Consider the following 22,960-nt stretch of genomic DNA (forward strand, 5'->3'; position numbering starts at 1 on the left):
TATTTAACTGCAATCCATATATATCATTGTTAATATCTTCATATAACTAAGTATAAGTACCTTGGAGATTGGATCATCTCTTTCATTTATCCAAAAATCATTTAAAAGAGCTTTCTATTCTGAGATGGCAATTAAATATCTGTTAAATAATATTCAATATCAATTCATTCTGTCCTATACTTGCTTTCACTAAAACAAGATCTCAACCTGAGGCACAGGGCACTCAGCCATCATCAGAGTCATTGGATTGCGGTATTTACTACATATAACTCCGAGTGCTGAAGTCCCTTCTGACACTCAATTTTTTTGGAATTTAGCCTTTGGTGAGAGTAAGTCTGCTTGATGGATGGTCCTGAATGGGAGTTATGTGATCTCTGGCCTTTGTGTGATAGAAAACATTTTTTGGAAAAACACTGTCTCAAATAATCCATCATGAAACAATCTTTCAATTTATCTGTTGTGAATCCAGTCTTCTTGCACCAACATAAATGTGCTTCAGATAATGTTAGTCCCAGTTTAGATGAAATTCCGCATTTGGCAATCCACCCAACATTGCCAGCTGGAACAAGGCCTCTTTGAGCTGACACACACATTTAAAATCCAGGTCCAGATATGGGAAGAGCTCTTTGTTGAACGTAGATCATATGTGTGAATACAACAGATGTGGAACCACTGCTACAGCCAGATCTACACTGCAGGCAGGAAAGACTTCAGAGGGTTCTCTGTAGCCCAGGCTGTGCTGAGAGATCCAGAAGCCATCTAGCCAACGCTATACCACTGATAGCACTAAAAATGTAATTTGCAATGTCAAAGTGGGAGTTTTGTTTTGGTTTGGTTTTTGTTTCTTTTAAGTAGCCACATCACTAACCAAACAGCCATTTTCTCTCAATGTTTATACAGGTGATAACCAGCAGGGAAAAGATCTTGGTGAGTTAAAAAAGAAAAAAACACCTATTGCCACTTGAACTGCTTTTTGGAGTATTGAAGATTTCATTTCTGTTTTGGCTGTGGTTTCCCCAACCTTAAAGAAGCCAAACTGTGATTGTACAACTTATTTGATTACTTAAAACACAGATTCTTAATCATTCCCTCCTTCTCTGTTTCAAATAGATACAATCTGTTTGTAATAATAATAGGCATAAAAATTCCCCCACTCCCCTCCCCCCCAGCTAAATGGATGGTGATACTGGAACTGCTGTGTTTACTTTGCACCTGAATTCCACTGTGGTGAGTATTTGGGAGATTCATATTCCAAGAGAGGATTCCAGATGGCACTCTGGTAGATGACAAAGAATACAAATGTAGTTCATTTTTATATTAATTTATAGGCAGCCATGTCCCAAGCCCCTTGGGCATCTTAACAAAATTAGGAAAAGGAAAAATAACTACAAACATATCCAAGAGAAGCATATCCAAATAAAATCAAGATCAGGGACTCAAAATATAGTGCTATGATGAATACTGCAAACTACAAAAGAAAGACAAAGCTTTAAATTATTCAGAGCCCTTAGGGCTGAAGATGTGATTAACCTATTAACAGTTGCAAAGCGTTTGGAGCTATAAAACTTCCTATCAATTAGAGAAGCATGAGTTTGGAATAATGAATCATGAGAAGACGCCCTTTCCAGCTAACCCTCTCCTGATTGCAGCCAGTGTAAATAATTCCAGGTCTGCAAGCTGCTACCAGGCACTAAGGCAGGACCTGAGCAGAGCCTCCATTATTTGATTGATTTCATACATTTCAAAATAAATAGAAAAAAATAAAGATCTCTTCGAGAAAAGAAGTCAAATAATCCCGTCCTAATACCAGGAAATGACTGGCTTTAAATGAGGAAATCAGAAGGGTAGAAATTATGATATTAAATGAAGAGGAAAAACAAATTTATTTTAAAAAAAACATTAAGGTGTTAATTTATCAATCAACTATAGTCTCAATTTACCTGAGAGCGAGGAGACAAAAACGTTTCCTTAGAATAGTGAAAGGGTAGACATCACGTAAATATCAGAATATGTCTGTATAGAATCTTTGATTCAAAACCAATTCGTGGTGTTAATTGCTCTCGGGTTTTAAATGTTGTGGTCCTCTTTATGTGAAGTTAAAGAAAACAAGGAAATGCCAAGCAAATGAATTGTTTACTATATTCGATTTATGGTTATATACTGATAGTAATTGGTTCAGTCATCTCATATTTCTGTGTGAAACTAGCCCAATGTGGAGAGTGGCTTGAAAATCAGTACTGAACTTGGAGATTGGACCCCCTGCCAGCACCACTCTCTGCATTGGACCAGAGAGCTCTTACTAAGGTGTGTTGTTCAGTAATACAACAATTGCTTCTACAGTCAACTTGCTGCCATCTTTGTCGAGGCACAACTGTCAATCCTCTACCACCATGTGGAAATCATAGAATAACAATTTTAATAGTGTTCCCTAACCTTGAATGACTGAAATTTGAATGTGAAAGTGACTGGGAAATAAAACTCAAGCTATGGCATCTGCAAATGCATTCAAGATTGCAACAGAATAGAGTGAGAGCTCTGCCAACACTGACAAACATGTTCAGGCTTTTTCATATTTAAAATCGACTTGGAATTGTTATGTAGGATACTTGTAAACAATCACATGGTCTCATACACTAGTCCTCAGACATTTTTTTAAGCAGAAGACGGGTGTGTGTATCTGTGTGCTTTTAAAGGAAATCTTAAACAAAATGCCAACATTTCATCTCTAAAACAAATAAAAATAGAGCTGGTATTATGGAGGCAGGTCTAGAACCTGAGTGCTTCCTAGTGTGGCTTCCTTTTCATATCATTATAATAATCACTTGCTTCCTTGTCTTATTCCCCACATTATCATAAGCTCCGTGGAGCCAGTTACTATGTCTGTCTTGTTCCTTTTTATTTTCTAAGTATCACACACAGGGCCTAACCTTAGTGTTAAAAAGTGAATTTTGAAGCAAAAAGGGAAAGAAGAAGAGATGGTGGGAGAGAGGATAATAATGGAAACTTGGAACATAAATGAACATAGAGTACCGTACATTCTTACAGCCATTAGTTTTGGCAATATACTGGATGAGCTGTAAAAGACAAGCAAGGAGAAAGGCTCACAGGATGTTCCCATAGTGCCTGGCACATTTTTCTACTATAAGATTCATCATATTTCACTTTAATGTCTGTTAATCATCCTGCAAGACTACAGGATGAATGCATAAGGTGGTGACTATTTCTTACTCAAATTTGTATCCTTCCCACTTAGTGCAATACCTAGGACATGGTAGGTATTCAACAAATACTTGATCTTTTCCTCCTGCTTACAGTGACTTTTTTGGAAAAAAAATAGTATTGAATTACAAAATTTTTATCTGGGATTTATCAGTGTATATTTTAATTCTTAAACATAGGAACGAATAAGAATCATTAGTCAATTTGTCATCAAATAGAAAGTACATTTATCTTTTGTTCAATAAAATATAGTACATTGTTCATTTGATCTATAACTTCTTAACTTTCAAAAATGCTTGCTGTGCCCTAGCCTGGTCATATGGTGGAATGAGAAGTTTCAGGGCTCTGCCCCCAAAAGAAGCTTTCAACCACCAGCAGAACCGGCAGGCACATCTTTCTCAAAGTTGCAGGAAACAGTTGAAAGACTGCAATAAGAGGGTGAATGCCACATCAAGGAAAAGACTGATTAAAAGTGGTAGGATCACAGAGCATTCAGGCCGGCCCCTTCTCCACCCCTCACTAGTTCAGTGTGGATCCTTAGGCCTGGTTCCAGAAAGTGGAGAATAATCCTCATGCACATAAAGGGAAGATGTATGTCTGGTCCAGTTGTCTGGTGGTGGCCTAAGGGACTCATTATCTCAGAGCTTGCCTTGAGTGGAGGAGGCAGCTCATGAGCTCTCCTACGAATGCTGTGGGAGAGTACCTGCCTGGGACAAGGGGTTGCTAACTCTAGGACATATAGTACAGTATCCGGGAACTTGAGAAAATGTTTCCTAGGGAAGAGGGAACATTCTGGGCAATTCCCCTGGCTGCATGTTCATTCACGAGGCTAGATGCCAGCACAGAAAATATTGGGGTGGTTTGGCCAAGAGCTATTCTCTGAACTCCTTGTATGGATAAGTCCTAGAGAAGACCCTACAGGTCAATCTGCAAAGACTAGGAAAGATGTTTGCTTTCTTTTTTGCTATTGTTTTTATCTCCTGGTATTGAAGAAAAGCATAATCATAACACTAAACACTAGCTGAATATAAGCTAGTTCCTTATAACAGATGCTTCAGAGTCTAAATTCTAGCAATAGTACATTAAATGTCAGTAGCTCCAGGTTTCAACAGAAGATTGCAAAATGTTCAAAGAAACCAGAAGCAATGGCTTATGCAAAGGAGATTAGAGCATTAAAAAGATCAACAAGGAGGAACAGACCTGGGAAATACAAGACAAAGACTTTTAAAATGGTCCCAAATATGCTTAAATAGCTAAAGGAAAACATGAACAAAGAACTAAAGGAAACAAAGAAAATGATAAATGAACTTAAAGACAATGTCAATAGAGAGATGGAAATGATGAAAAAGAACCTAACAAAGCTGTAGACTACAGAAACTGAAATTAGAGTACAGGTTACCAGAACAAAGGGTAGGAAAGATGGGTAGTTAATGCAAAATGGGTATAGGGTTTCTCTTTGGGGAAATGGGGAAGTTTTAGTAATGGGAGGTGATAAGGGTACTGTCGGCATAGTGAATGTGATTAATCTATTGAATGTTATAGTTGTGAGTGGTTGAGATGGGAAAGTTTATATTGTATATATGTTCCTACAATTTAAAAAAAAGAACAATTAAAGGGACAATGACAAAGGCAATGCATGATTTTGGATGGGATCTAACAAGGGAAAAGAGAAGGGTCAAAAGGACGTTATCTGGATAGGTGAAAAAAATTGAAATATAGACTTAAACTTGATGTCATATTGATTTTTTTAATTTGATAACTGCACTTAAGGTGGATATATAGGTGAATATCCTAGTTCTTCAAAAATGTGCATGGAGGGCTGACCACAGTAGCTCAGTGCCAGAGTTCTCACCTGCCATGCCTGAGACCCGGGTTCAATTCCTGGCGCCTGTCCATGTGAAAAACAAAAAAGTGTGCATGGAAGTAGTAAGTGTTCAAGAAACATGATGCATACAACCTATATACTCAAGTGTTCAGAAAATGGATTGATAAGTAGAGTGACAGATAGAAAGACATGTAGAGAGAGGAATAAGTCAGTGATAAATAGCTAGAAAGATACAGCACGTGACAAAAGTTAAAATTATTTGAATTTACTAATTTTGTGTAACTGTCCTGTAAGTTTGAAAGCATTTCAAAATAAAATTTTTTAAAAAATTCTTGCCACACAATTATTTATAATAGTGGGAAATGTAAATTAGTTAAAGTAAAAAAATTAGACATTGTTCAATTATGGAAATGATTATATATCCACCTCATGGAGACATTATATATCTATTTAGAGTAGTGATTTTGAAGGCCATTTAAAAATGCTTAAAACAATTAAGATGTATTTATGAAAAATACTTCCTAATATATGATGATCCAAAATTTCTATAATGCTGACAACATTATAATTTTTCTGATTGTTGGATTATCTTGAGAATAGGAAGCACAACCTCTTTTCCAGTGGTATAGATTTATTTATTTATATGTTAAAACAAATTTTATTCTGATGAGCCATAAATTCAGTTATTCGAGGTGTTTTAACTTTTGACTTATAAGAACATCTGCTTCTTCATGTGGCAACTAAATAACACACTTGATTTATTCATAGTATAAAAAGGAAGGAAACTAAGTTTTTTGAACAGTGTTCTGTGACAAGCATTGTGTTTGTTTTAACAGCATTTAATCATATCTAATTCTTTTTCCTCATTCCTTCATATGTGACAAGAGAACATTGAGTAAAGTCACCTGTCTGAGATGCCTCTGGGGAATGACTTATTCAACCTTCATACTTCTAGCATGTACACCTTCACCAGTTCATCAATGGCAGGGTGGCTTAGAAATAATGCTCATTACATTTTGAAAACAGACTAGCACACAAAGTTGAGAAGGATGGCTTCCTCCTTCCTGATGCCCAAAATGATCTTGACAAATTGAAATGACAAATATTTGGCAAGAAGGCAGCAAGAGCAAAAAATAAACAAAATACATGACATGAATTCAGAAAGGGGAAGGGTCTTAGAGGTGCCATTATGAATCACTCACTGAACTTGAGTTCAGCAGCATGCTATTATTTTGAAAATCAACAAAACAGAAGAAGGTCCTAACAAGAATATTACATGTAAGAGCCATGAAGCAATTGTCCCACTAGGCATTGGTCAGGCAGCAAGTAGAATACTAGATCCAGTTTGAAACACAAAAACTAAAGAAGGATAGGGAAACTCGGAGAGGAACAAGAGGAGAAATATTTAAAGTTCAAATAAAAGGGTCTGTGAGGCTGGGGCAGGTCATGGTGGTTCAGCAGGCAGAGTTCTCTCCTGCCTTGCTGGAGACCTAGGTTCAATTCCCAGTGCCTGCTCATGAAAAAAAGGGGGGGGGGGGGTCTGTGAGGAATTGGAATTCATAGAGAAGAGGCTGCAAAAAAAGTGACTTTTCTAAATGTTCATATAGTTACATGTTTTTCCAATAAATTTTCATTTATCTAAGAGATTTTGCAATCTTCTCTTTGGTCCCCTGTAGCTTTTCATATGAGAGTAGACAGGACGAGATAGGGGGAGATAGGAGATATAGGAGGAGACAGAAATATTAGATTCTAGCTCTGCATCCATTTGTTAACAACAACAACAAAAAAAGGAGGAATTTACACTCATTGCATAGTATCTATTACTGGTACCTTAAACCTAACAAAATATTTTCCTTCTGTCAAATCTATGTTTCTTCTCATATATCCTTATTTAATTTAATGGTCTATGCATACTCTCACCCAAGACCCACACAGAACCATCTTTGACTCCTGAGTTCCAATGATTCTAACCCCTAATGTTTCAGAGTCAACTCTCTCCTCCATTTTTCCATTGTTATCTTCATCCAGGACACTAAGCATCTTTTACTTGGACTATCATAACATCAGTCTTTCTCTACTCAAACTCAATCTTCACACTATAATCCTAAAAAGTACAGCCGATTGTATCCCTCCCCTGCTTGAAGACTCCAGTTTATTCTATGCTTTGTAAGGGATCTCATCAAAGTTTCGTTGCATGGCACGCACCATCCTTCATGTCCCCGTGCCAGCTGCTGGTCTCAATCCCATTGGATCTCTTCTACCATGTATTTCAGCCACAATGAAGTTTCTTTCCATTTCCTGACTATACAGTGTACTTTCAGGTCTCCATGATTTTACAATGATTTTTTGCTCTCTCTGAAATGCCCTTCCCTTTTCTATCTCCTGGACTTCCAAGCATTTGCATTTATTTCAAAACATGTCAAATGTTGCATCACCTCAAGACTCCCCATTAAAGCTTTATTCAAATTTTACATGTGATTCCTTACTTATCTGCACCCTTGTGCTTATATCTTTTATAGCACTTATTATACACAATTATAATAGTTCTCAGACTAGTGTCTCTCAAGCTAAGCTGGGATCCCCTTAAAAACATGTCATACATCATTTACTACTGTTACATTTTTGTATTCTATGTGCCCGGCATACAATAGATAGTCAAAAGGTGCCCCCAAACCCACAAATATTTCCCCACTGTTACACATATCTTAAATGAACAGATGTCTTATCTATCTTTGTACAGTTATTGAATGAAACCTGGAAGAATAAACGTTCTGTCACCAATCAATTACCAAACTTGTAAGTTGTTTATCTCTCTGGTAAGTTCCTATGTACAAGCTATCTTTGGTTTAAAAGTTCATTATTAACAGGTACATTGGGCTCTAAATAAGCTACAGCATATAAGAGAAACATGATCGAACTTTCAATGGCTCTCACCTATCATTCCCAGGATTAGTCTGGGAAAATTGTCATCAATTCAGTCACATCTGTTGACATGACAAAAGCCATGCAAAGGATAGCTAGCCACATGATGTATAGTTTTTTTTCTTATGAAACAAAAACTTATCAGCTCTGGAGAAGCATTGGCAGCACTTACAGATTCATCTGCCAGTTAACCCTGAGAAACAGACATGTTCAAAATCCTAGTAACTTCATCTACAAAAAAATTAATCATATCATTCCCAAATTTACTGAGAGAGATCCAAAAATATCCTATCGGTAATTAATTCAAAATGAGAAAACACATTTAAAGTATGGAATAATATAGAAAGCAGTACACTCAAATATCTAAAAGTTTTTAAATGAAGGAAAGATTTCCCACAAATATTTCCTAAAGAAAAAACCTTTATAAATTAATGAAATAAATTGCTTAAAATAATTATGTCAATTTAATTGTATGTTGACTTGTTACAATTTTCAAAAAATTATGAAATATTAATCATAAGTATAATCTATATAATAGCTCTGGATCTACTGTAGATTTAATTATCTTTTAAGTTAGTACCAACTGATTAATTTTTTTAATAAGTGAGACTCATACAACTACTCCCAACTTGAGAGAGAACCTAAATTAAGTAGATTCTTAGAAAAATATCAGTTTCCTTCTGATCTATATGCCTACTTTGAACATAAGAAAATAAACATTTGTGGAGAAATATTGTTTTGCAATTATTAGAAAAATATTAAGTGTTTATATAGAATTTGAATGATATTTACTATAGCTTCCAAATATAGCTGTTGTTCATTGTTCATTGTTGTTATTGGGGTACAATTTACCTACAATGACATGTACAAATTTTAATAAACTCTCCCATCGGTTTTGAGAAATATTAACCTATACCTCAAACAAGTAAACATGCATTTGTGTCACTCTAGACAGTTCCCTCACGTCCCTTCCTATTCAATCCAGGGGCAAACATTGTTCTGAGTGTAGATCTACCACCATACATTCATTCTGCCTGTGCTTGAACTTCATAGAAATGTATGTACTCTTTTGCACTGGGTTTCTTTCACTCAACAGGCATTTTTAGAAATATCCACATTGTTCATCAATTGTTCATTCATTTTATTCTTCAGTAGTATTCAATTATATAAATATTGTACTCTGTTAACCCATTCTCCTATTAATGAACATTTTTGTTGTTAACTGATTGTCAATAAAATATCAACCCAATTCAATTAGGAAAGGAAAGTGTTTGGGGGTGCTAAGACAACTGGATGACCATATAGAAAAAAAAATCAGTTTTGACAACTCTGCTGGCTAGTCCTGGACTCTATTTTGTTCCACTGAACTGATTGACAAAGTCATAAACCTTGAATACTGTAGATTTATGGTAAGTGTTGAAATTAGATAAAGAAAGTCCTCCAATTTTGTTTGGGCTGTTCTATGCTCTTTGTGTTTCCACATAAATTTTAGAAGCAGCTTGTCTATTTTTAAACACACACTAATTAGCTTGAATTTATATTGGAATTAGGATAAATTTATAGATCACTTTGGGAATAACTGACATAAGAATCCATGAACATGAATTGTTTTATTTGTATATTTTATATTTATTTCTAAAATATTTTTCATTCCTTTAGTAATGTTTTATAGTTTTCATCACGGAATTCTGGCACATATTTTAAAAAATCTGTTCCACATTTATGTTTTGGGATGCTTTGGTAAATAACATTTAATATAAAATTTTTATTTGTTACTGGTCAGAAAAGCACAATTAATTTTCGTATACTGACTATGTATCCTATATGTTGATGTATTCACTTATTAGGTTTAGTGGTTCTTTTTACAGACATCTTTAGATTTTCTATGTAACAATTTGTTATCTGAAAATAAAAATCATTTTATTTCTTTGCTAATGTTTTTATGTTCTATCACATGACTAGGAGTCCAGTGCACTGTTGAACAGAAATTGTGAGAGCAGATTTGTTCCACATCTTACAGAAAAACCATTCAATATTTAACTATTAAGCATATTAGCTGTAGGTTTTTTGTTGATGCATTTTATTAAGTCGGCAAATATTGTAGTCTTAATTTTCCGAGAAGTATTTTTTTCATAAGTGAATGTTAGACATTGCCAGATATTTTTTCTGACATTAAGATGATCATGTGGGTTATTTTTTGTTGTTTTGTTTCATCCCATAATTGTGAGGAATTACATTATTGATTTTAGAATTTTAAAACAGGCTTGACTTCTAGAATCAATTCCCAGATGTATTTTCCTTTTGATGTATTGCTATATTTGATGGAAACTGCTTTTAAAATAATTTTTCAGTTTGCATTCATAAGAAATGCTGGTCTCCAGTATCTTGGACTGGACTATACATCAGTGCAAGCCTAGTCTCTTAACATCTGTTGAAAAGTGTCCTCCTTTTCTATTTTGAAAGAATGTTCATAGATTGATTTTATTTTTCCTACTATGTTTGATAAAATTCACCAGGAAAGCCATTTGGAAATGGACTTTTCTTTGTGGAAAAAAATATAATACATTTTGGAAATCCCAGTCTCTTACTGGAGTCATTTTGTTAACTTACATTTAATGTAAATTCTGATATTGTTAGATTTAACTTTAACCATTTTATACTTTTTTCAATTTTTCTCTCTTTTTGTTTCTCTGTTCCCCCTCTCAGTTTTAATTTATGTTTTTGCTTTTTAAAAATCTCTTGCTTTATTTATCAAGTGGTTGCTCTAAAGAATACAATATACATTCTTAACTTTTCACAATTTTTTTAAAGTAAATATTTTTCTACTTCATGAAAAATGCAAGAAGCTTGCAACAATATAGGTTCATTTACCACCAGCTCCATTCTTAATTGTCAAAAAAATTACATCTATATATATTATAAGATGCAGATTCAATGTGATATTTTTTCTTTTAATGGTCACAGCATTTTAAAGAAATTATGACACAGAGTTTTTCTTATGTTTATCTAGCACTCTGAATTCCCATCTGGCGTAACTTTCCTTCACTTTGAAGAACATACATCAGTGGTTCTTATAGGGTAGGCAATGAATTTTCTAGTTTTAGCTAATTTGAAATTACCTTTATTTTATCTTCACTCTTTCTGGAAGTAGATTGGCAGAAGATTATTTGGTTACAAATTTAATTACTTTAACAGGGAGGGCTATTTAGACTCCCTCATCTTCTTGTATCAGTGTTGCAATTGTGACTATATCTTTCATGGAATTTATCAATATCAAATAAATTGTACAATGTAGTGGTTAAAGGTTGTTCATAATATTTCTCTATAATATATTTTTTTGGGGGGGTGCGTGGTTCGGGAATCGAACCCAGGTCCCCCGCATGAAATGTGGGCATTCTAACCACTGAACTACCCATGCACCCTTTATTACATTTTTAATGTCTAAGCATCTGAGAAGAGATGCCCTCTATTTAATCTCTGGTACTGGTAATTTGTGCTTCTCTCTTATTTTTATTAGTCTTTTCAAAGATCCAACTTTTGGCTTTCTTGATTTTTTCTTTTTTCTATTGCTTATCTCTTTTCTTCATGTCATCTCTTGTTATTATTAACTTATCAGAGTATACTTTGAATTATTCTTATATATTTTATTTATGATATAAGTATCTTATGACTGTTTACTTCTATTTATCATACACCATCTTTGGCATGGCAGGTGGAAACTGTCACTGAGCCACTGTCGCACCACCCTGTCACGTAAAACTTTAAAATAGTTATCATGTATGTTTGGACTCCATTTAAAGAGTGCTGAGTTTTGTTCTGGCAAGCAGTTAACTTGGTAATGGCTGAGGCTGCACCTGTCAGGATTTGGTTCTAGGCTTTGTTGAAGTAGATCTAAAGCAGTCCTATGATGTGGAATTACTTCTAATGTGTCACATTTTGGGGTTCTCAATTAAATTCCTGGGGTAGACACTTCAGTCTCTTCAGTCCATTTGGGAGGAATGTATGATTTCTCAGCACTGTGTACCCTATCAATACTCCTTTGGGTTGCTGGTCCTCAACAGCTGCTCTCTGCTAAGCTTGGTAAGTCTCACTCTGTGCATGTAGAGCTTATTATTTAGCCAAAGGCTGAAGGAAACACCTATGCAGATTTCTGGTTCCTTCTCTACCAGAAATCTGATATGTTTTTATTTGAATGTTACAACAATACAAGTAATTTTCAAAAGAAGTATAATGAAGTATTTATACTTATCTCCAGAATCTTAGCAAATGATATCCTAACCTACAAATCCCAAACTCTGATCTCTGTTTCCTATCACCAGTGAGACCACTCTTCTCTTTTTTCGGGTTCCACTTCTCTATGCTGCAGTTTGAAAACCACCGCTGGAAAGAAAGCCACAATGAATGGCAAACTTACTTCATATGTTTTCCTCCTCTCAAGGAGTATATCTTTGCTCTATCTTGAAAACGTATTTTGTTCAGTTTTATAGTTGTTTACTACAGGAGAGTAAATCTGATATGATTTGTTCCACTATGTCAGAGCCAGATTCCAACATGCTTTTTATAGAAATGTATTTAAAGTATTTTAGTCATTTTCTTAAGGAGAGACACCAGCAAGTTTCCATTTTGTATTCAGACTAAAATTAACCATATTAATTTTACTTTTTATCACCTGGAATGGAATTTAAATGGGAATACTGAAGAACGCCACGGACAAATCAAGTGCAGACATGCTGAACCTATTTTCGGTTGGGTCATTTCCAAAGAGATACCAAAGAGCAAGCACATCTTTCATTCCCCAAATAAGAAGGAAATAGTTGACATTTTAATCAACACCTTCAAGCATCTCGGGTTTAGAAAGTTTATCTCACAGTTGATGAAACAGAATCGAGGTCCTGCATGAACCCAGAGTTTGACAGTAGGCAAGCCTCTTTCTTCTACTCCACATAAAAAAAGAAGAGTATTGAAGTAAGTATCAAGTTATATGGGAACTTTTGAAATAGTTCAAGAAAAGACTTCAAGGAGGCCAAAGAACTGGTGTTGATATTAACTTATTATTACTTAAAATGATCTTAAGTAGACAATAAAAGGGCTTTGTTAAAAATCCTTTCTGCAACATCTGTCTCTCATAAAATATAATTATAATGTAAACTTTTAATTAATAGGTGGCTGGCAAGGAGGAGGGACTTTCCAGCGATCTTTGTCAAAAAGTACCCTAAAACTCCAACACCTAGTGCATAAGTGAAAATTTCAAATACAATTTTACAGTAAAATGCTTCTTTTACTCTGTTTTGTTTTAAAGCATAATCAAGTGGTGGATTGCTAGAAGATGCCCCTTGTTAAATTTGAAGCATTTTCAGTAACATACTCCAGAATTAGCAAATAAGCAGTCCATTTGTCTTATAGACAATCTTGTTTGACCCAATACATATGTGGCCCAAGACTCAGCTAGGTATATTAAGAATAAAATGCCATTACTATTTCTCATGACTAGTTTTAAGATCATGAGGAAAAAAGGGAAACAGAAACAATAAGTAAAGAAAGAAAATTTCATGTGGGAGAAACACTTCATTACACTTCTTTTAAAAATTACTTGTATTGTTGTAACGTCCAAACTATAGTATTTTCAACAGAATTCCTTGACTTGTGAGCAAAAGCTATGGACTGGGTGCTCTGGTCAGGAGGAAGTGAACACTGCTTTTCTGCCAAGAATCTATCTGACTCGGCTGATTCTCATGAGGTTCGCTTTTCACTAGAAGAAGAGAAGGAGTCACTTTGGGGCAGTGATTTTGAATGGACAGAAAATGAGGACAATAGGAAGGAGAGGTTGGCTTTTATTTTGTTACCTCCCAACCAGTCTGATAGGTAGATATTGAGCGTAATTTCAGGACAAGAACCTGAAGTAATTCCAAGAATGGACAACTGTTAACCTCTGAAGCAAAGGGGCTTAGGGTCAAGAGAATAAACGTTAGGGAAAGCGTCCCCTCCCTGACTCCACTGCCTTCAATACAACCGATCTCTGTTGCAACAGAGCCTGGCTGTGGGGAAAAGACATCACAGGGAGCCAACAGAGGTGGCAGGATCAAGGATACTATCTCAGTGATCAGAAAATAGAAATATGTTTCTTAAAGCTGATGAGACCTGATTTACACTCAGGTTGGAGATACTTGGAGCTCTCAGGTTATACTTGCAAGAAGTTATGAACTTGGAAAATTATCTCCATGTCTGAGTGCTAACGTACTTCTAATCAGACACACACTATTTTCCTTTTCTTCCTGAAAGCATCTTCTCTGACTGTTAGTGATTGCATTAAACATTAGCCAATCTGTGGTATTGAGCCTTAGTTTCCTTTCATTTTCACAGCTCAAGTGAATTCTTCTGTAGGCAGATTGTTATTCAGAGATACTCATGCATCTACAACCCCCTTTCCTTTTCCCTCCCCTTACATAAATCGTCTAGTTGCCTAATAAAAATTGCATTTGCTCTCCTTCTTCTCTTCATTTTCTTTATGAAACAAAACTAAAAAATTATTAAGAAAAGTGTTTATTGAGTGCATATGCCATATAATGCCTCATTTTCTGTGTAATCTGAGTTATCCTCTGCTAGCAGAGAGATTGAAATCTTTTAAGGAAAATAGGATGTTGCATAAATAACTAGAAAAAAAGGATGGGATGTGATAAGTAATTTAAGAGGTACCTAGTATGTGAGTATTTGGACATTCAGAAGGAAACCACAGTAGCAGCAGCAATAATATCTAACATTTATGGAGCACTTAATATATGCCAAATGCTATTCTAAGTGATTTACATCATTTATCTCCTTCAATGTTCACAACAGCCCACTGAGATAACTATAATCATTAGTCCCCATTTTTTAGATGACTGCACTAAGGCACAGAGAAGTTAAGTAACATGTACAAGGTCACAGAGCTAAGGAATTGTCAGAGCAGGAGAACAGACAAACGGGAATTCACTACATAGCACAAAGGAAAACCCATAAACTCTGAAGTCAAAATAAACACAATAAAGGGTTGGCTCCATTAACCCCTGAAAAATAAAGCTGAGAATTTTCAAAAGTGTCCTTCCACTTGTTATTTTTCAGATGAATTTTCTCAAATACAAAAATTGAAGAGTAAATACATTTTCTCATTCAATTTTGTTTTTCCATGTGTTCATCACTACTTTTGCAGTGATATTTATTTTACTTTTTTTCTCAGTAAATCAGAATGTATTTCAGACTACGGACAAAGAAGATTTTTGTGGGCGAGCCTGAAAAATCTAATGATCAGATTTCTGAAAACCAACCTATAAATTAACAATTTAAACAGCTCCATTTATATATTCTTGTGTATATATATAGAGAGATGTGCATTCATCAATATGTTCTCCACACTGGACTGGGTACTTGGAGGGTACAAAGATGAATTAAGGAAAGATAATGCCTCCTAAGATTTTCTAGTATGTAAGAAGAAATAAGATAAATGAATGATTATAATCTACTGCAAATAAATGATTACAATTTAAAATACATGTGTTAAATACCATTAAAGAGAAACAGAATAATTGTCATGTCAGTGTGGTGGTTTAAAGCTGTATCTACCCCAGAAAAGAAAGTTCTTAAAGTTACTCCATTTTTGTAGGTGCGGACCCATTGTAAGTAGGATCTTTTGGTGAGGTTGCTTAAGGTGTGGCCCACCTCATTCAGAGTGGGTCTTAATCTATTTACTGGAGTCCTTAATAAGAGAATGAAATTCAAAGAGAGAGAAAGCCATGGAAGCATCAACAAAACCCCAAAGAATAGGGAGAGACCACAGATGCCTCCACATGCCTTGCCATGTCACAGAAGAGTCCAGGATCACTGGCAGCTACTTTCAGGAAGAAAGCATCATCTGATGATGCCTAGATTTGGATATTTCCATAGTTTCAAAGCTGTAGGCTTGTCAGCTAATAAATTCCCATAGCTAAAGACAACACATTTCATGGTATCTGCCTTGAGCAGCTTAGTAACTTGAAACAGTTTAGAGAAATTCTGTGTAAGACATCAGAAGTGAATGAAGACCTTTGGATTCATGACAACTAATTCCACACTTTGATGTAAATTGATCATCACTGATCAACATCTCCACTGTTATGTAATTGTCTTTGATCACATTTAAGCCACAAAAAAAAGGGGAATTATCCCTCAAAACAAAAAAACTAGTAGGAAATGCAAGGCACCACATGCACACACAGAAGAAATTGCAACACTATGAAGAGCTCTTTCCAATTGGGGCAAAAAGCAACTGTAAGAATAAAAATCTATTTCCTTCCTCCCACTCAATTGTCTCCCTTCTATATGAATGTACCCATACATACACATGCACACAATATTTATACCACCTTAGAAAACATCATATTTACTGTATGAAGGATAATTTTTGAGTCTCTTCCATTGTCTTTGGAAATAGAAGATATACATATTAAAGACACATTTCATACAACTTAGTTCTAAAATTAGCATTTCAAGTAACTTATCAGATCATAATATGGGGATTTTAAATCATCATATCTTAAAACTTCATACCATAAAAAATCCCATTGGTTAAGAAAATATTTTTGTATTGGCTCCAGTGGATTTTGAAGTTTCCCTTTAATTAACTAGCTATATCTGCCAAATCTTTATTATCAACAAGGAATCACTATACTGAGCTAAAAGATCGTTTTTGAACAACTGTTTACACTTTTAACTTCATATAAGAGGTTTATATCACTTGACTACTAGGTTAAACATCTCTCAAAGATGTAGCTTTGAAGTAATCCTTAGGAGATAACATGGATATTATAGAAAACTTGCAACTTACAAGCTACTTCAATGAGAAACTCATTCTAAAATAAAAATGAGTAGGACACTACACCTTCAACAAAGTCAGCATATTTAGAGCTACTTCCTCAGGTTTGTCATTATTTTAAATTGTATAAATTCAAATAAGAAAGTGACTATCCACTTCCGAATTAAATTATTCTGATTCACGTATTTTAATTACACCAAGCTGTACCTGCTATTTTGACAAAGAATGGAATAACTCCTGAGTTACAAAATGTCTAAGATTTTCCCACAATTTTGAGAGCAATTAAGACTTTTCCTTCTTTGTAAGCCATTATTTTTCAAAGGAAATTTGATTTTGAAAGTTACCCAGGGTAAATGGAAACTTCTGTTAAAACAAACATCAAAAATTATTCTAAGTAATCTGGGGGATGAAGTTATTTTAATGCAGCATTTCAGAATTGGAACTCTGGAATAGCCGCATGCAATGAAGAACTTGAAAATTTTTGTTCTTAAGATATAGCTCATAATTTTCTATGCGATTCTAAATCTAGTACATTGATTTCTCTGTTTTGTAACTTAAATCTAAGGAATCTTGGTCGATTATTTCTGGATGGAACTCCTTAACAAAACTAACAATATTTAGGTACTATTTTCAGACAGAATTTTTCCAGAAAGTGTTTTTTTAAAGGATTGAAAAAATAATGGGCCTTTAATTGCAATACAATTGTATTAGGGGGACTTAGAGAGGAATGGAGGGTGAGTACTTTTTCTTTGGTTATAATGAAGGTGTCATGGGAAATGCATCAATTAGCGAAGATAGCCAATTATTAGTTTCTGCTCTGTGTCTTTGACTTTCTTAAATATGGAATTTGATGCATTTTGCCACTAAGTAAATGGTATAAACTTACTTATATGATTAATGAGTTACTAAATTATAAATAACCATGATTTCTCAAAATTATCCATAAAGTGCCAAACTGTAAACAAAACCCTACCAAGGGATTTTTCTCTATAAGAGCTAGATAAAGAGTTATTTTTCAGTATCCTGCATTTAAAAAAAATGTAAAATTTATTTCCTGAAGTATTTCCTTGGCAAGTCACTGATATTTTCCAGATTTTTCTTCTTCGTGGAAGTATAACATACATATAAAGCGCACAAATCCTTAAAAGTATGACTGGACAAACTGTTGCAAAATCATGATGCCTGTGTAACCACCTGTTTTAGTTCACCAAAACTGCCTAAATTCAATGTAGCAGAAATGGACTGGCTTTTAACAATGAGGATTTATTAACTTAAAGCTTATAGTTCTGAGGCTGTGAATACGTCCAAATTAAGGCATCATCAGATAATACCTGGACTCCTTTGAAATATAACAAGGCACATGGCATCTGCTGGTCTACCTTCGCTTTTGAGTTTCGTTGCTTCCAGCTTCTAACTTCATTGGCTTCTTCTCTGTTTTTGTGGCTTTCTCTCTCTCAGCTTCAGTGTGCATCTTTCTCTCACCTTTCTACAATTTGCAATGACACATTCATCATTTTTAAGCACATGGCATCTGCTGGTCTCTCCTTTCCTTCCGGGTTTCATTGCTTCCAGCTTCAGGCGCCAGTGGCTTCCTCCCTGTTTTTGTGGCTTTTTCTTTGTGTTCTCTCCAAATTTCATCCTCTTATAAAAGACTCCAGTAAAAGGATTCAGACCCACCTGGGACATGTCTTAACTGAAATAACTTAACCAAAAGGTCCCACCCACAATAGGTTCACATCCACAGGAATGGATTAGCTTTAAAAACATGCTCTCCTGGGATCCATTCAACTTCAAACATAATATATGTAATCTTTTGTGTCTGGACTGTATCATTTAACGTTGTGTATGTAAGATTTATCCTGGTTGTTGGCATGTTCAGAAATGCATTACTTTTCAGTGCTATGCCATATTCCACTGTGTCAATACATTGCAGTTAATTTGTTGACTTCTAATTTTGATAGACATTTGAGTTGTTTCTAGTATTGATCATTTTGAATCATGCTGCCATGAACATTCTTGAATATTTGTATTTTGATACAAATAAATATTATTTTCTGTTGGATAAACATCTAGAAGTGGAATTTCTGGGTGGTCATAGGGAATGTGTAAATTCAGCTTTCATACATGCTGCCAGAAGTTTTTTGACAAGTAATTTGAAGCAGTGTATGAATTTTCAAGATGCCTTCGAAATAAGCCTTCTGTCAGCTATGTGTATTGCATATTTCTTCTCTTCTCTAGAGTTTGTTTTTATGTTCTCGATGTATTTTCTGATGAACAAAAGTTGGTAATTTTGATAAAATTCAATTTAACACTCTCTCCTTCACTGTTGCTACTGTTTTACATCCTATTTATCTTTAAGTTACAATATGCCTCTATATTAGCTATTAGAAGTTCTATTGTTTTGTCTTTTCTATACATTGATATATGCTGTGAGGTAGATTGTCTGTTTTCTATTTGTTGTTGTTTTCATGAATACACAATTAATCTACCATTTTGTTTTAAAAAAATCATTTCTCTATGCATTGCAGTACCACTTTTGTCATAAACAGATATATATATGGGTCGCTTTCTAAACCCTTTGCTCCACTGATCTATATGTTTATCAAAGCTCCAAAATAATATTGTCTTAATTGCCATAGTTTTAAAATAAATCTTTGATGTGTGGTAATATAAATCTTCTGCTTTTCTCCTTCATTTTAAAGTTATCTCGGCTATTCTTGATCTTTTGCATTTCTATATAAGTTTTAGAATCACCTTATCAATTTTTATCAAAACACCTTGCTGGGATTTTACTGGGGTTACATTGACTCCATAGATCAATTTTGAGAAAATTCACATGTATACATTATTAAACCTTCAAATCTGTTCTGGTCATGTATTGCTTCATACAAACCCCACTCCAAAACAGTAACTTTAAAACTAACAATAACTTCTTGTCCTCATGAATGTGGGAATTAACTGGGCTCAGCTAGGCAGTTCCTGCTCTTGATGTCCTCAAGAAGTTGCAGTCAGATGGGGGCTGGTGAAGGGCATTTCTAAAGCTTCTTCACTCACATGTCTGGTGATAGAGCAGCCAGAGCTCCTCTGGTATTGCTTTTTATCTTTCAGTATTTTATATATTTAATTTACATGTATATATGTGTGTGTATTTTGTGAATTATTGCCTTCCAGCCTGATTTTTTTCCTTCACTTTTTTGGCTTTAATTTTCTTTGCTTTTTCTTATCTATTGAGATATAGGCTTATGTAATTGAGTTTTCAGCACTTTTCTCTCCTGATATATGCATGTAAGTCCATAATTTTCTCTAAATACCACTTCACCAATATTCCACAATTTTTAATATATCATATTTTCATTATGGTTTACTCCAAACTATTTCCTTATTTCTATCTTGATTTTTCTTCAATCTGTGACTATTTAAAGGATATTTATTAATTTACAGAAATTTCTGAATTTTCTAATTACCTTTACTTAATTGATTTCTAGCTCAATTCTATTAAGTAAAAAAATAATGCTTTCCAGAATTTCAAAACATTGAAATTTATTGAGACTTCTTTTATGAAATAGCTTGTGGCTTATTTTGGCATATGCACTTAAATGTGTAGTCTACATATGTTGCATGGGTGCCCTAAATATGTCAATTAGGTCAAATTATGTTGTTCAAGACTACTGCATGTCTACTGATTTCTGTTTCCTATTACCACCTGAAGGATTTGTTAAAAAATTTCTGTAGAACTGAGTTTGTCTATTATTTTTAGTTTTTTCACTTTTTAACTTTATATTTTTTGAAATTGCACCATTAATGGTATCCATATTAGTATTATTATAGCTTCCTTGTTAAATGACTACACTATCTGTCCTGTATATAGTATGGCTACACCTGCTTTAGTTTTAAAAATATTTTGTATGTATTTACTGTTGTTTACTGTATTCTTATATTTAAGACATGAATTTTGAAAGCAACTTACAGTTAGGTTTTATTTATCTTCTCTGAAAAATCTTTCAATTGTGTATTAAGCCCATTGACATTACAGTAATGTAATTATTGCTATATTTGGGTTTAAATCTACTATATTCCTCTTTGTTTTCTGTTTGTCACTTCTGTTCTTTTTTTCCCTGTTTTTCGTTTTCATGAAGTTATTTAGATAATCAAGATTTGTATCATCCATTTGCCACAATTATTAGCTTACAGAAATACATTCTTCTATTATTTTTAATTGTTCCCCTAGTAATTGAAATATTTATTCTTGGTTTATTCCATCTACATTAAACTGGTCTTTTCAACACTTCTCAAATGTTTCAAGGACATTATCACATGTATTTTTATTTATATCCCTTCCAATCTTTGTACTATTGTTCCCATGAATTTTAATTTTACATATATTTTAAACATTGCTTTGTTATATTATTTTTGCTTTAGATGAAAAACATATTTACGCTTTTCTGTGCTCTTTCTTTCTACCTGCATCTGTGTCCTTCCATTCATTTGATTTTTGTTGGAAAATTCCCCTTACTATTCTTTAACAGAAATCTGCTGGTGATGAGTCGCTCAGCTTTTTTTTTTAATTGTTCTTGTTTGAAAACATCTCATTGCATCAATTCTGAATGGTATTTTTGATTGAATTTTAGTTGGCAGTTACTTTCTTTTAACGTCAAAATAAAAGCCAATTCTTTGTCTTATAGCTTCACTCTTGAACCACAGACTTAAAAAAATACTCCAATAATAGCAAATCTGGAAAAAAGCATACCTATCTATAAATCCATCATGAAAAAGTGTTGTAAAAAGTGTTTCAATTAGGATGGTACAGCATTTATTTTTGAAATGATTTTGTAAATCCTGTTTTTTCTGTTGTAATTTCTATAAGAAAGATGTGACAATATTAGAAAAAAATCTCTAATGTAACGCAAATATGATTCTTTTAAAAGAATGTGTCTCTTCATGAGCTTTTAAACTATATAAGTGCTTGTACTTCTATTCTTTACAAATTTCAGTTTTTGTTTAAATTATTTCCCAAGTTGATGTTTCAGATTTTTGTTAATTTATATTATCTTTTACTTTATAAATATAGGTTTTCACATTTGAGATTCTTCTCAGGATATATCAACTATTTATCACGTAAAAAAACCTCATTGATAATAGCTTTAAAAATTAAATGAGAGTTAATGATGTCATCAACATGGAGACATAATACATCCCCTGGAAAAGTCTTCCCTCAGAATCAACTAATAAAATTATAAATTTATAAATCTTACCTGCATAGAACTCTGGAGAACAATAGAGACTGGGAAAGAACTCCACAACTGCTGAATTGAAGAAAAAAAAAAAAATTCTCCAAGAGCAGGTATGTCCTTTCCTGGCCCACCTTTCTGAACCCCTTCCCCACACTTGGTCACATGCATTTGGGAGTTGTTCAGAGGCAGCACAGCCCTAGTCTCTCCAAACACACAGTTTATAGAGCCACTCTCAGCAACAAATTAGAGTGTGATGTGTATCCAGGCACAGGGACCCAAGTCTTCAGGGACCCAGGGTGGAACCCAAGCCACTAAATCACACTGCATACAAAAGCCATTCCCCAGGGGGTGGAGGGAAAACCTGCAACAAAATTGTTGGCAAGAGGTGCACTTATTAAATTCTTCTTCTGTTGGCTGGATGACCAAAATGCAAACACGATTTTCTAAAGTGACTTACCTTCTCTGGATTGACTCCATCTTGCTTCCCAGAATTGGATACCCTGACAGGGAAAAAATTGGAAGCAGAAAAGCCTCACACAAAGAAAAAGGGGGTGGTTAAACTAAATGCTGTGAGACAAGTGCTACCCGGAACTGAAAAGGGTAAGAAAAACAGAGCACTGAGTGAGGGAGAGAATTTAAACAAATCATAGAGATGGGGAGAAAATTCTGCACAAAAGAGAAACAGAGCAGATTAAGATTTGCAGAGAAGTAATAGAGAAAAGGAAGCTTTCTGCAATTGCACAAAAAGTGCATTCTTAAAAATTGCACTTCACAATCAAGACAAGGAACAGATGAAGAAAAGCTGAGAAAATATGAACAATTAAACACAGGCTACTCTACAGGTCCAGAATAAGTTGGAACAAGCATCAAAGAAGAGCCTTAACACAAAGCCAATTAACAATACAACCCTAGACAAGAAGGAGAAACTGACCTTCAGAG

The sequence above is a fragment of the Tamandua tetradactyla genome, chromosome 24 (assembly GCF_023851605.1).
Source record: "Tamandua tetradactyla isolate mTamTet1 chromosome 24, mTamTet1.pri, whole genome shotgun sequence".
NCBI classification, from domain to species: Eukaryota; Metazoa; Chordata; class Mammalia; order Pilosa; family Myrmecophagidae; genus Tamandua; species Tamandua tetradactyla.